A 10,918-nucleotide genomic window follows, 5' to 3' on the forward strand; every position below is an offset into this window, starting at 1 on the left:
ACATCCGTGGCTAACATCGCACAATGGCAGGCTAACCATTGACCAACTTGGATTCTATATCACTGCCCGTCTTTACAGTAGACCGCTTCACCGGGGATCGACTAACACACGTTCAGCAGGAGTGGCATTGTACACACCAGTTCACACAGTCATTGTGTGAACTGTTTAACGAGACTTTCATTCGTGCAACAGATAAGCTGCGCATTGCTCATTGAACGAATCGTCTCGAATATAAGCCAACACTTTCATGCGCACAGACAGCGTACCTTCCTGAGATAACAGAAGCTGAGCTATAGAATATAATAGGTAGAATGAAGATGTTCAAACCACCAGGTTTTGATAAGGTCCGCGTACGAGATATGTACTGCAACTTTAACAAACTAAAAGGTGTGATTCTGAACATACTAAACGGAATATAAGAAACAGGAATGATGCCCAAATAATTGCAAATTTCCATAGTAAGACCTGTGTACACAAGTGGAACGAAAAGCGACTGCGCAAACTATAGACCGATTTCTATTATACCTGCCCTGGATCATATATTTAAATAGCACGTGGCATCCGTTATGCAGTCTTCCTGCGATAAATGTTCATTAAACAACCCGGCACAATATGGGTTCACAAAGGACCGGAACACAACTATGCTCTTAGAAGAATTCTCGGATTATATTAACACCGCAATAGAAAACAATCACTTTATGCTAGCATTGTTTTTAGACCTATCAAATGCATTTGATACTATTGATCACGCCTTATTGCTGCAAAAGCTGGACAAGTTAGGTTGCCGGGGCCGATTTCATCAATTCCTTGAGGGATATTTCACAGACAGATCACAGTGTGTTTTAATTGAAAACAAATTCAGTGAACTTAAAGCAATGAAATTCGGTGTTCGGCAAGGAAGTACTCTGGCCCCATTACTATTTAATATCTACGTCTCTGAACTGGGTTTTTTGAATTTAAGATCAAGAATCTTCCAATATGCAGATGACACAGCATTAGCACTACAAGTCACTGATCTAGATCTTGGGTGCGAAGTGTTTCAACAGGACGTGTGCAGGGTAATGGACTGGCTGACGCAAAGCTCAATATATTTAAATCGGCAAAAAACAAAGCTTACCTGTTTTAGAAACCCACACAAACGAATGCTCCTAAGGGAGTCTCTCTTTTTACATAACTCGCATTGCGCTCCGTGCACATGTAATGCAATACCATTTGAACATGCAATCAAGTATCTCGGAATAATATTTAATGAGCATATAACGTGGAATGATCACGTGCAGTATATGTAAGAGGTTTAGAGCTGCGTCTGCGATGATGTACAACCTAAGAGGTAAAACTTCGATGCACTTGAGGTGCACCATATGCATGGCGCTGGATGAATCTGTTATAACCTACGGTATTACATTGTATGGAACTTGTTCTGATCACAAAATGGGAGCCATAAACCGCAAAATTAAAAGAATAGTAAGGAGTGTAACCTACGGAACTATACTGCAGCATGCTGACAAGGAGGAACAATACAATAGACTTGGCATACTAAAAATGCGTGAACTATTTTATTACACTGTGCTCACACGTCATTACCATGCAAAGGATTTCAAAGTACCTGTCAAGAAAAACGTTGCCCTAAGAAACAGAGAAATATACATTAAGACACAATGCTTTACACATTACGGGAAAAACATAAAGCGACATTACATGACACAGATATTTATAGATCTTGGAGAAGCGCTTGGGAATTTCAAAACTAAACGAAAAATGACTAAATCATAAGGAAATGGTGCTCATCTTTGCAGATAAATCACTGGTGGCCTCTTGCATGTAGAAGGTTGCTTTCCTGGGTTTGCTCCTTAGATGTTCTGTTAGTTGTGGCATGGCTCATTGTCAAGCTATTCTGATGTCCTTTCATTCATTCATTCATTCATTCATTCATTCATTCATTTATTGATACTGTCAGCCTTTCTCAGGCTATTACAGGAGTGGCAAATCTAATAAATTCACATTCTAAACAAGGTACATTTCACAACTACGATATCGACACAAAAGACAAAGGAAAAAGGAAACAGTAGATAAGAAAACGCATGCAAGTGCTGAGGCACAACTATTACAATGGTGTACTACGGTCCAGGTAAGATTTCAGGCATTCTAGAAAAGCATCGAGGAAGTTAATATTTACAAGGGAATCAGGCAGCATGTTCCATTCTTTAATAACACGAGGAAAAAAGCTGTACTTAAAACAATCGTTATAAGAACGCGGTACCGGAATGTACATGGAATTTACTTATTTACTTATTTGCTTAGTTTTAATTTTGCTCGAGTATTGCTCATTATGTCTCAATGATTTCGTATAATATGCTTAGTATTGTAACCAACAGTTACGACGGCCGTTTCTATGCAAACTAATTTATTCTGGGCGAACCTGTGCCCGTCAACAAAAACGTCCCTTGAGCTGCGCTTCTTCTAACGTCGTTCTCTTCTTTGTCGCCTCCTGTCGCGTGCCAGTCCGTTTCTCGCGCACGAGCCGCCGGTCTGTCAGCACCGGCCCAGCGTTGCCTTGCGGTGCTTTTCTTGACGCTTGCGGTGTGGCGGCTCTTTGAAACGCAGTTGGGATGTGGCGGTCGTCTTGTGTTCTCGCAATGCTGGCGGCAGTATGTACTAGTATGCCTTATTTCATTGTTTTGTGGTACACATTCAATGATTCACTGTGCGGCCTGAACAACCAACAAGCACGCTGTGCTTAGGTTGGACAGAAAATGAAAACCTATGTACCAAATGAAGATGAATAAAATTTTGATTTCATTTCGCCGTCTCTTAAAATAATGAGCTGATCACGCAGGGATTGCTTGGTCATCCGGATGTGGGCAGCAACGCACAATGAAATATAATAAAAGGCGAACCATTCGCCAATTTGGATCCTACATCACTGCCCGTCATTAAAGTACACACTTCACCTGGGTACGACCGACACACGCTCAGCAGGATCTGAAGTGAAAGCGCTAAAATGACGGAGGACAAAGAACACACACACACACACACACACACACACACACACACACACGCACGTACGCACACACGCGCGCGCGCGCGCACACACACACACACACACACGCACGCACACACGCGCACACACACACACACACACACACACACACACACACACACACACACACACACACACACGGCGCCTCTTCCAACAATGTTTAATGAGGAAAAAACGCCACTGATTTATACTAGGAGCGCTATCACAGTTTCTCAGGGCGCATTCGCGTTCAGGCAAAGCAGTTCGTCCCGTACAAAGATGACTGTTCATTAACCATTGATGTATTGTTGGGGAATTGTTGAAACAACGGACTTCAACAAATTTTCAAAAGCAATTGAGTTCGCTCAACACCTGCACAACAATATTACCGTTGAGTGTTCTCAATAAACAATTTATTGGGTAATTTGTGCTGATTTTTGTAGTTTTTTGTTGTGTAGCAGTTGAGTCCAATAAACAATAATTAGGACTCGCATATGAAGACATTCCAAAACTTTAATGCGAAGCGTTCCAACCTCATTGCTGTCGCTTTGCGGCAGGTAGGTTCTTCTTTCGCCTCGTTTTCATAAAAAGAAAATAATGTGTGACCGATGGGGTGGCATTGAACGTCGGCCATCGAGCCCGGTGCTCTACCCATTAGGCCACGAACGCGCGCATGCTCCTATCGTTCTACAGCCAGTAAGTTCTGAAATGCTTGGCGCGTGCGCAGCGTGCCACTTCCTCGTGCTGTCGCTAAAGCTGGCACTTTCAAGCGCCTATCTCCGGGACCGCCCCACTTTCGTAGCCGTTTTCTCTCTAAAAACTGCAGCGTTAGACTAGCTTCATGACCGCCCAAGTTCATAACGATTTATTTCTTCGCCGGTGTACAAATGCCATCGTCGTTTTAACATACATGTACGATCCATAATGAGCACGTTTCGGGGAGCAGAAGAATGCGAAGTTCACTCGCAAACACGGTGACTACGCGCATGTGGAGTTCCCCAAAAGTAGACACGGCGGCAGCGCGGCCGGCGATAAGACAGGCGCCGACACGCGACGACGCTACCTTCGAGCATCCGCCGCGCTGTGGGAACCGTAGGATGCAAGCGGCGCACATGCTGCAAACATACACGTGAGAGATCTTCGAATTTCCTGCGACGCACCCTCTGTCCGGAAAGTAAATATAGCTATTTTTATCCAACGGCCGTGGTACTAGAGATAAAACAACGAACACGCTTTGAGATCGCAGCGCGCAGCCGCTATAACCATTGACTTCAAAGAGCTTCTGATTCAGAAACAGCCGCAACAGTATCGCAGCTAATTGCTGTATCTGCGGCTGCTCCCGACTCTCGCCTTGCAAGAAGCATGCGATTTATTTGAGCCTCGCCGAACTGTCGTCCTCACGTCTCCCATGCCTGCAGGACAGGTCCCGTATGTTCAGAAGAACACCAAAGGGGAATGAAAGAAATACAGGTCCCGGACTCTTATCATACCTTACTTGTCACCTCGCCATCTGCAAAGCTGCTATGAACTATTCTGGCAGGGTTACTTTTGTAAAAACAATAAAATTAGTAGTAATTTTTATTTCTAGGTGGCGCTACGAACGTCAAGGTAGCGTTTGGATGTGTGTGTGTGCACGCGGTTGCAACCGTCGTAGCTTCGTTTTGAGCACGCTTTTGCAACAGTACACATCGTTACAGCTAGTTTCGTAGTCGCATATTTTGGTCGTAGTATTTGTTGTTTACGCTACAAATTAGGTTCGTAAAACTTTATGAAGGTTAGTGGATGAAAAATTATTACCAATTATTAGTGCTTTTTCTGTGTGGTTGCTTTGTGTTTGAAAGGTTTTTATAACTCCATACGATAGTGAAGCTGTGAACGGCTTTCGGACTCAGTTAGTTGGTTGCCGTTGTGTGGTGAATCACGCCTCGTGTTTTTGATGAAAATATTTTTTCTTTTCGGACATCGTGGCGCACATTTTATTAAAATGCTTTACAGACGATAAGTGGGACGTTTGTCCGTTGAAGTCGTTGGCTGACCCAGCTACTAGTCTTCGACTGATGTGCGAGCCTGGCTGTTTTGATGAGCTGCGCGGCGGAGGTACCCGCGCAGCTCATCAGGAGAGAAGGCACCCCGAAACAGTCGCAGCCGAACTTCTGCAGATAGGTAAGCAATCTCGTCTTTTTGGGCACGTAGCCTTTTTTCTATTTTGACATTGACACGCGTGAGATGTTAAGCACACCGTTCACTTTCTTCAAGCAAGCCGTATGCCCCGGAGCTAAAGCGCGCGATAATAACGCTCGCTGCCGCCGTCACTTCGTTTGAAGCAATAGTAGGCGAAGAGGCAGCGGCGCCCCACGTGCGTAAAATTGCATTGCTTCATTTGTTCCTGTCTAATGACCTTTCTTCAATTTGTATGAGAGAACACAATTGGAACATAAGGATCAGCTTCTCTGAGCAGTGATAATATTGTACAGTGGCCACGCCATCTTTCATAAGGGCTCACGGGGGTCGTCTAAGCGCTTGTTATCGCGTTCCGATACGTGAGAGGCGCGCTGCCTTTCAAGGTATTTAGGCAGACACTACGAGCTTAGGAGAACCGCGACAAATAATTGTGCAGTAGGTGTGCAGCTGTGCTACTTTTGTACCACATTCGTACCGGAAAGCGGTGTTGCACGTCACGCTTACGCATTTCGTAACTATGGCGGCCGCCGTGGCAGTTTGGGGCTCGAGGTCGTGGATATGATCCCTGCAGCGGCCGCATTCCAAAGGAGCGGAATGCAAAAACGCTCGTGCATTGTGCATTGTAGGCACGTAAAATTTTCCACGAAGTCAAACTTAATGCGGAGTCCCCAACTACGACCTGCCTCATAATCAGATCGTTGGTTTCGCACCTGGGACATCATAATTATTTTTTTTTTAATCCGTAGTGGCTTATCGTATACCATACGGTTAGTGTGATCACCTTTTGTGCCGTAGCGGTTAAGCGCGCCTAGATTTAGGTTGCGCCTAAGGATGGGGCGCACCGCAAAATATAGTTCGCCTCTTTGGGATTTGCGGAGAACGGCCAACCGATAAGCCGCAGCTTCGGCGCCGTGACTGTACACGGATACACAGCGCAAATGAACGGAGGTGTGGTGACGACGTCGCCAAAGAACACAGACGCCGATGGGCTCGCCTTATCGCCTATCACCGCCAAAACTACCGCAGTAAGCATCTTTATCTAGCGCGGCGCGTTTCCGTCGAAGGCGTACTGTACAATTTTAATTGGCGATAACCGAAACATGCCACCGTTCTCTGCTGCCTCTTTGAGCTGGACCGATCCGAACGTGCGTTGCTTGCAGAAGCGAAAGGAGCGCCACTCGGCGCGTTGTCGCGTCGAGCACCGTTTGCGCGGTGAACAATGACGCGTGCATGAAGCTAGCTCACTGCGCAGACGCTACCGCGCAAAACGCGCAAGGGCGTGTACACGACGTTCTGCACACAAATCGCGTGGGATGATCGGAGCCACGCCGGAGCGGATAGCTTCAAAGAAGCGGTACATGTTCTCATTCGTACAGGCACGCTCATGCTCGCATCGCTCTCGGCGTATCTTTAGGTCATTCCATCTGCTGGACTCCTACGTAAACATTCGATATCTGCTTGGTATCGGCTATGCACTGTCGCGTGGTCTTTGGTTCCGCAAGAGAGCCGGGAATATTTTTCCCCGCTGCGAAACATCGCTGTGCGCTTTAGCTAACATTTACCGTAGCAACCCATTTCTTCCTTTTCTCGACGGCACTCGTAAATAGTCGCAAATTTTTACTTGCCAGTATAGTGCGTACTTCCATTTCGTGCGTAGTTATGTGCAGTGTGTGGCAGATTCTTAATCCGCCTAATCTCATTTTCTGTCCGCATTCCCTTCGCACAGGTTACGCATGCAGCAAATACCCAGATGCTAAAGTGTTCTACGTCAAGAGCAGCTTGGCGTCGTGGAAGAGACACCTGTTGATATGTGGCTGATTCACTAGCAAGCTCGCATCTCTGTTGCCACTCTCCATCAAGTGGGATTTTTAACTATTTTTTGTGCTGCTGTGTGGTGTACGAGCTGCCGCATGGACGCTGTGAAGGCTTACTTTCGATTTGCTCTGGCTTGGGAGGTATTATCTTTTGCTTGCGAGAATGTTTACCAGCCTAACCAAGTGATACGTGCGTACTGGAAACAGCAGCGCGAGCAGAGGCGGACGACGGACGACGAAATGGGTAGGAACACACACGAGCGCAAGTTTATTTTTGAAGACAGAGGTATTAAAGACGCCGGTCAACTTGACAAAGGTAAAGAGCCGTGCATGCGTGGTAGAAACAGCCATGAGCGACAAGAAAAAAATATGAAAAAGCCATGTCGTAGAATAAACGCGCGTGAGAAACGAGAACTATCGGACAAATCTTTCGAAAAAGCGAAATATTTGTCCGATGAGTGACACTACCCAACGAGAAATACTCTTGAGAACTGCATGTGTTCCCCACTAAGGGCAACAGACAACTTGGTTATGCATTTGTTTCGTTTGTGATCAATAAATATTGCTTCTGGAACTCCTCTGGCGTTGAGGTATAGAGCAGAAAGAACGGTTGTTTCATCACAAAGACCAGAACACAAGAGGACTTATGGAATAATTATTTATTGATCACGAAGAAAAATTCATAAGCAAGATTTCTGTGACCCTTAGTGGGAAAGAGTTGCTGCAGTATTTCTCGTTAATATCACTTACAGGACAAACCTTTCAGTTTTCATGTGTTTTTTTTTTTGACGCGCATGTTTGTTCTACAAGACATGTCTTTCGGTCCTTTTTTGTTGCGCCGGGCCGTTTCTGCTGCACATCCATGGCTTTTTCTTTGTGAAGTTGGCCAATGTGTTTAAAATCTTTGTCTTCACGAATAAACTTCTAGTTGAGTCAGCGTGCATGTGTGTTCCTACCTTAATTCATCCTTCTCCTCTTTGTTTTGGTGGTTGTCAAATATAAATGCACACCGAATTGGCGAAGTGTCCATAGAATTGATACATGAAATATTTGCGCTGTTTATTTCAGGAAGAACGCTATAGGGTCTTATCTCCTCTGTTTTTAACAGTGATGTACATTTTTCTAGTTCAACTTCAAGGAGTCCTCTGAGGAAGCGAATTAGAATGATGGTAACTTAATTTGTGTAAGATTTATGAATTTCATCCATTCAGGGCATGACATGTCACATGCCTGTAGGTATGCCAGTATTCGTACTTTTTAAACATACTAAGCTCTAGTTTTCGGTTCTCATAACGCTGCTTTGTGCTGTGCTGCATTCTCCAGGCGCAGGAACCTTCTTTTATGCAGTCAGTGCATGTGTTCTTTTTGTATGTATTGGAGAAAAAATTGTCTTGAGCTTAAATATGCATGTATATAACTTGTAATTTTTTTTCAACACGGGTGCTGTATCTTCCTTCGCCTTTGTACTGCCTTGTCCCAATTTTTATGCAACTTTTATGTATTTTATGCAATAAAATTCTGGTAGCATTTTAATAACATTTTACCTGCGCAAATGAGGTCATTGGTTTTTCGTATACGTATTTGCGTTTTTCACTGTCTCACCAATCTGGCTGTGCAGTCATTGAAACCTTTTCCAATCCTTTATGACTATTTCTGGGGTACTTGATACTGCAAGTGCAGGTGACCATCTATTTGGCACTTTGGAATTGTGTTAGCCGTGTGTTACTACCAACTTTCTGGGCTAAATAATTCTTTTTTCTCTTATCGTTCAAGGTTTTAGCCTTGCCTTATCTCTATTGACTGAGGTACCACTTAGTTGCTGTGTATAGTGAAAAAGGCCCCAAAAAGTGCTCTAAATAGCTTTGTGCAAGTCCAGAAAAAATTAACTGAAAATGAGCTCACTAAATTGAGAAAATACCACCACCAAACTCTTCTGTACCTCAATTTAACATATACAAATGGTGTACTGTTCTTGCAAACCTGGCTCGTCAGAAACATGATTCAGGTGTTCACTATGCCCGACAACTTTCTAAATGATGTCTCATCAATTAATAGCTAAGGTGAGTGATGTTATTTTATAAAATAATTGGGCAACCTGAAAATATATACATCTCGAAGACAAAAAGCTCAGACAAGTCTACTTTGGTACTTCATTAAATTTTAATCGCGGTGAAAGACGTGTGCTAAAGCTTGTATATATTTACGTGAAGTCATTTGTTTCAAGTCTGTTATTTTGCCTTCTCACAGTCAGCCGTAACTGTTCCTGTGATGGATTAGTGTGCGAAACATTTTAATGTAACGTATTCAGATGTCTTGTGTGTATTCACACGCAAGCAGCTTCAAGTGTTCATGTGTTCAAAGTTGGTTGTTAAAAGGGTATGCTTAAGCCCTGCCTTTTGAGTCGCTTTGCCTTCTAGTCACAAACTTAAGTCGCAATTAAGACCACAATGATCGTTTTGATAGAATTCATATGTATATGTGTTTTCAGATGTATTTACACTGTTAAGAGTGCTGTAGGTACTAGCCTATGTCTCCAGGTTCGATGTAGTGGTGCCTTATGTACTGTAATAATGTTTCATGGGCACGCATCTTTAGTGTAAATAAAGGTACTTCAAATTAATCAGTCACTTCTTTGCTTTTGTTTGTGTTTGTGAAAGTTATGAGCAGGCACCGGGGCATGCAAATGTGAATAGCAAAGCGGTTTCAATATATGAATAAAAATCCACTAGCTCAACGAAATGTCAGTCATATTTCAGTGGCGACATCTGAAATCTCAATGCCATCTCAACTGGGCCACAATGTACTTTTAAGTGCTGTGACAACAATAACTCAACAACAGGTCAACAGAACTACCACAACATCAATTCAATGCAGCATCAATGGTAACCCAACAACCATTCAACAAAATTAACACAACGAGCCGTCTAAGCACAATGGAATTTCAATGGTAACTTAACAATTATTCAACACAGACACACAATGGTCTTTCAATTAAATTTCAGTGGCCAATATTCAAGACAACTTAACAGTCAGCCCAACAATTCTCCAACAAAATGCCCACAATTCCTCAATGAAAAACTCAACATGCACCAATAATAATACAATGCCTTCTCAATAATTTTTTGTACGGTTTGGGTGACAGTGATATGGATGCAACAGATTGTTTTTAGCAAGTAACCACGTCTGTTGGCAGTATGAACCTCGGGCTACTAAATCTCTGCTACCTTTTAGTTCCTCTCACTATAAGCTAGTTAAACGCAGCATTGCAACATGTGCCTGCTGAATGGTTTTAAGAAGTCCTGTCCACATCGAGCTGCGGCGAGTTTTCTTAAGCAGATTGACCACCTGGAAGAGGCAGGCTACCCGCAACCTGTTTTAGTGTCCGTAGCGGAAACAATCCTGAAAAAGTCGCGAATCCGCCAACCGGACCAGGAGTCACCCCGCGAAAAAGAAAAAGTTGCTGTCATACCCTACATACACCGCATGTCGCATAATTTGAAAAAGATTGCAAAGCGAGCTAACGTAAATGTCGTGTTTTCTGCCCCGTGCAAGCTCTCTAAGCTCTGTAGAATGACCAACCCTTATTCCTGCAAGGCACCAGCCTGTTCTACTAAACACGATAACAAATACGTAGAATGTCAGGCAGGAGTTGTTCATGAGATTCCTTTAGATTGTGGTAGAAAGCACGTGGGCCAAACAGAGCAGTGCCTGAATGACAGGCTGAGGCAACACAATAACAAAGTGAACAATGGGAGGGAGGGCCACCTGGCAATTCATTGTAGAAATTGCAAATGTAAGCCAGACTTCCACGCCTGCGCTGTGGTTGCCAGAAGCCATGACAAATGGGTTGGAATAATAATTGAGGCCAAAAGAATCATTTAAGCAGCTGATAACTGCGTAAGTG

General features: G+C 43.8%; 1 long non-coding RNA gene across 1 annotated transcript; it reads left to right on the plus strand.

The window, feature by feature from the left end:
- Window positions 1-4,933: 4,933 nt before the first annotated feature.
- Window positions 4,934-9,641, plus strand: LOC129383626 (uncharacterized). The gene is made up of 2 exons (XR_008611489.2): window positions 4,934-5,182; window positions 6,927-9,641. It is a non-coding gene; the product is annotated as an uncharacterized lncRNA (long non-coding RNA).
- Window positions 9,642-10,918: the final 1,277 nt, after the last annotated feature.

The sequence above is a fragment of the Dermacentor andersoni genome, chromosome 8 (genome assembly GCF_023375885.2).
Source record: "Dermacentor andersoni chromosome 8, qqDerAnde1_hic_scaffold, whole genome shotgun sequence".
Taxonomy (NCBI): Eukaryota; Metazoa; Arthropoda; class Arachnida; order Ixodida; family Ixodidae; genus Dermacentor; species Dermacentor andersoni.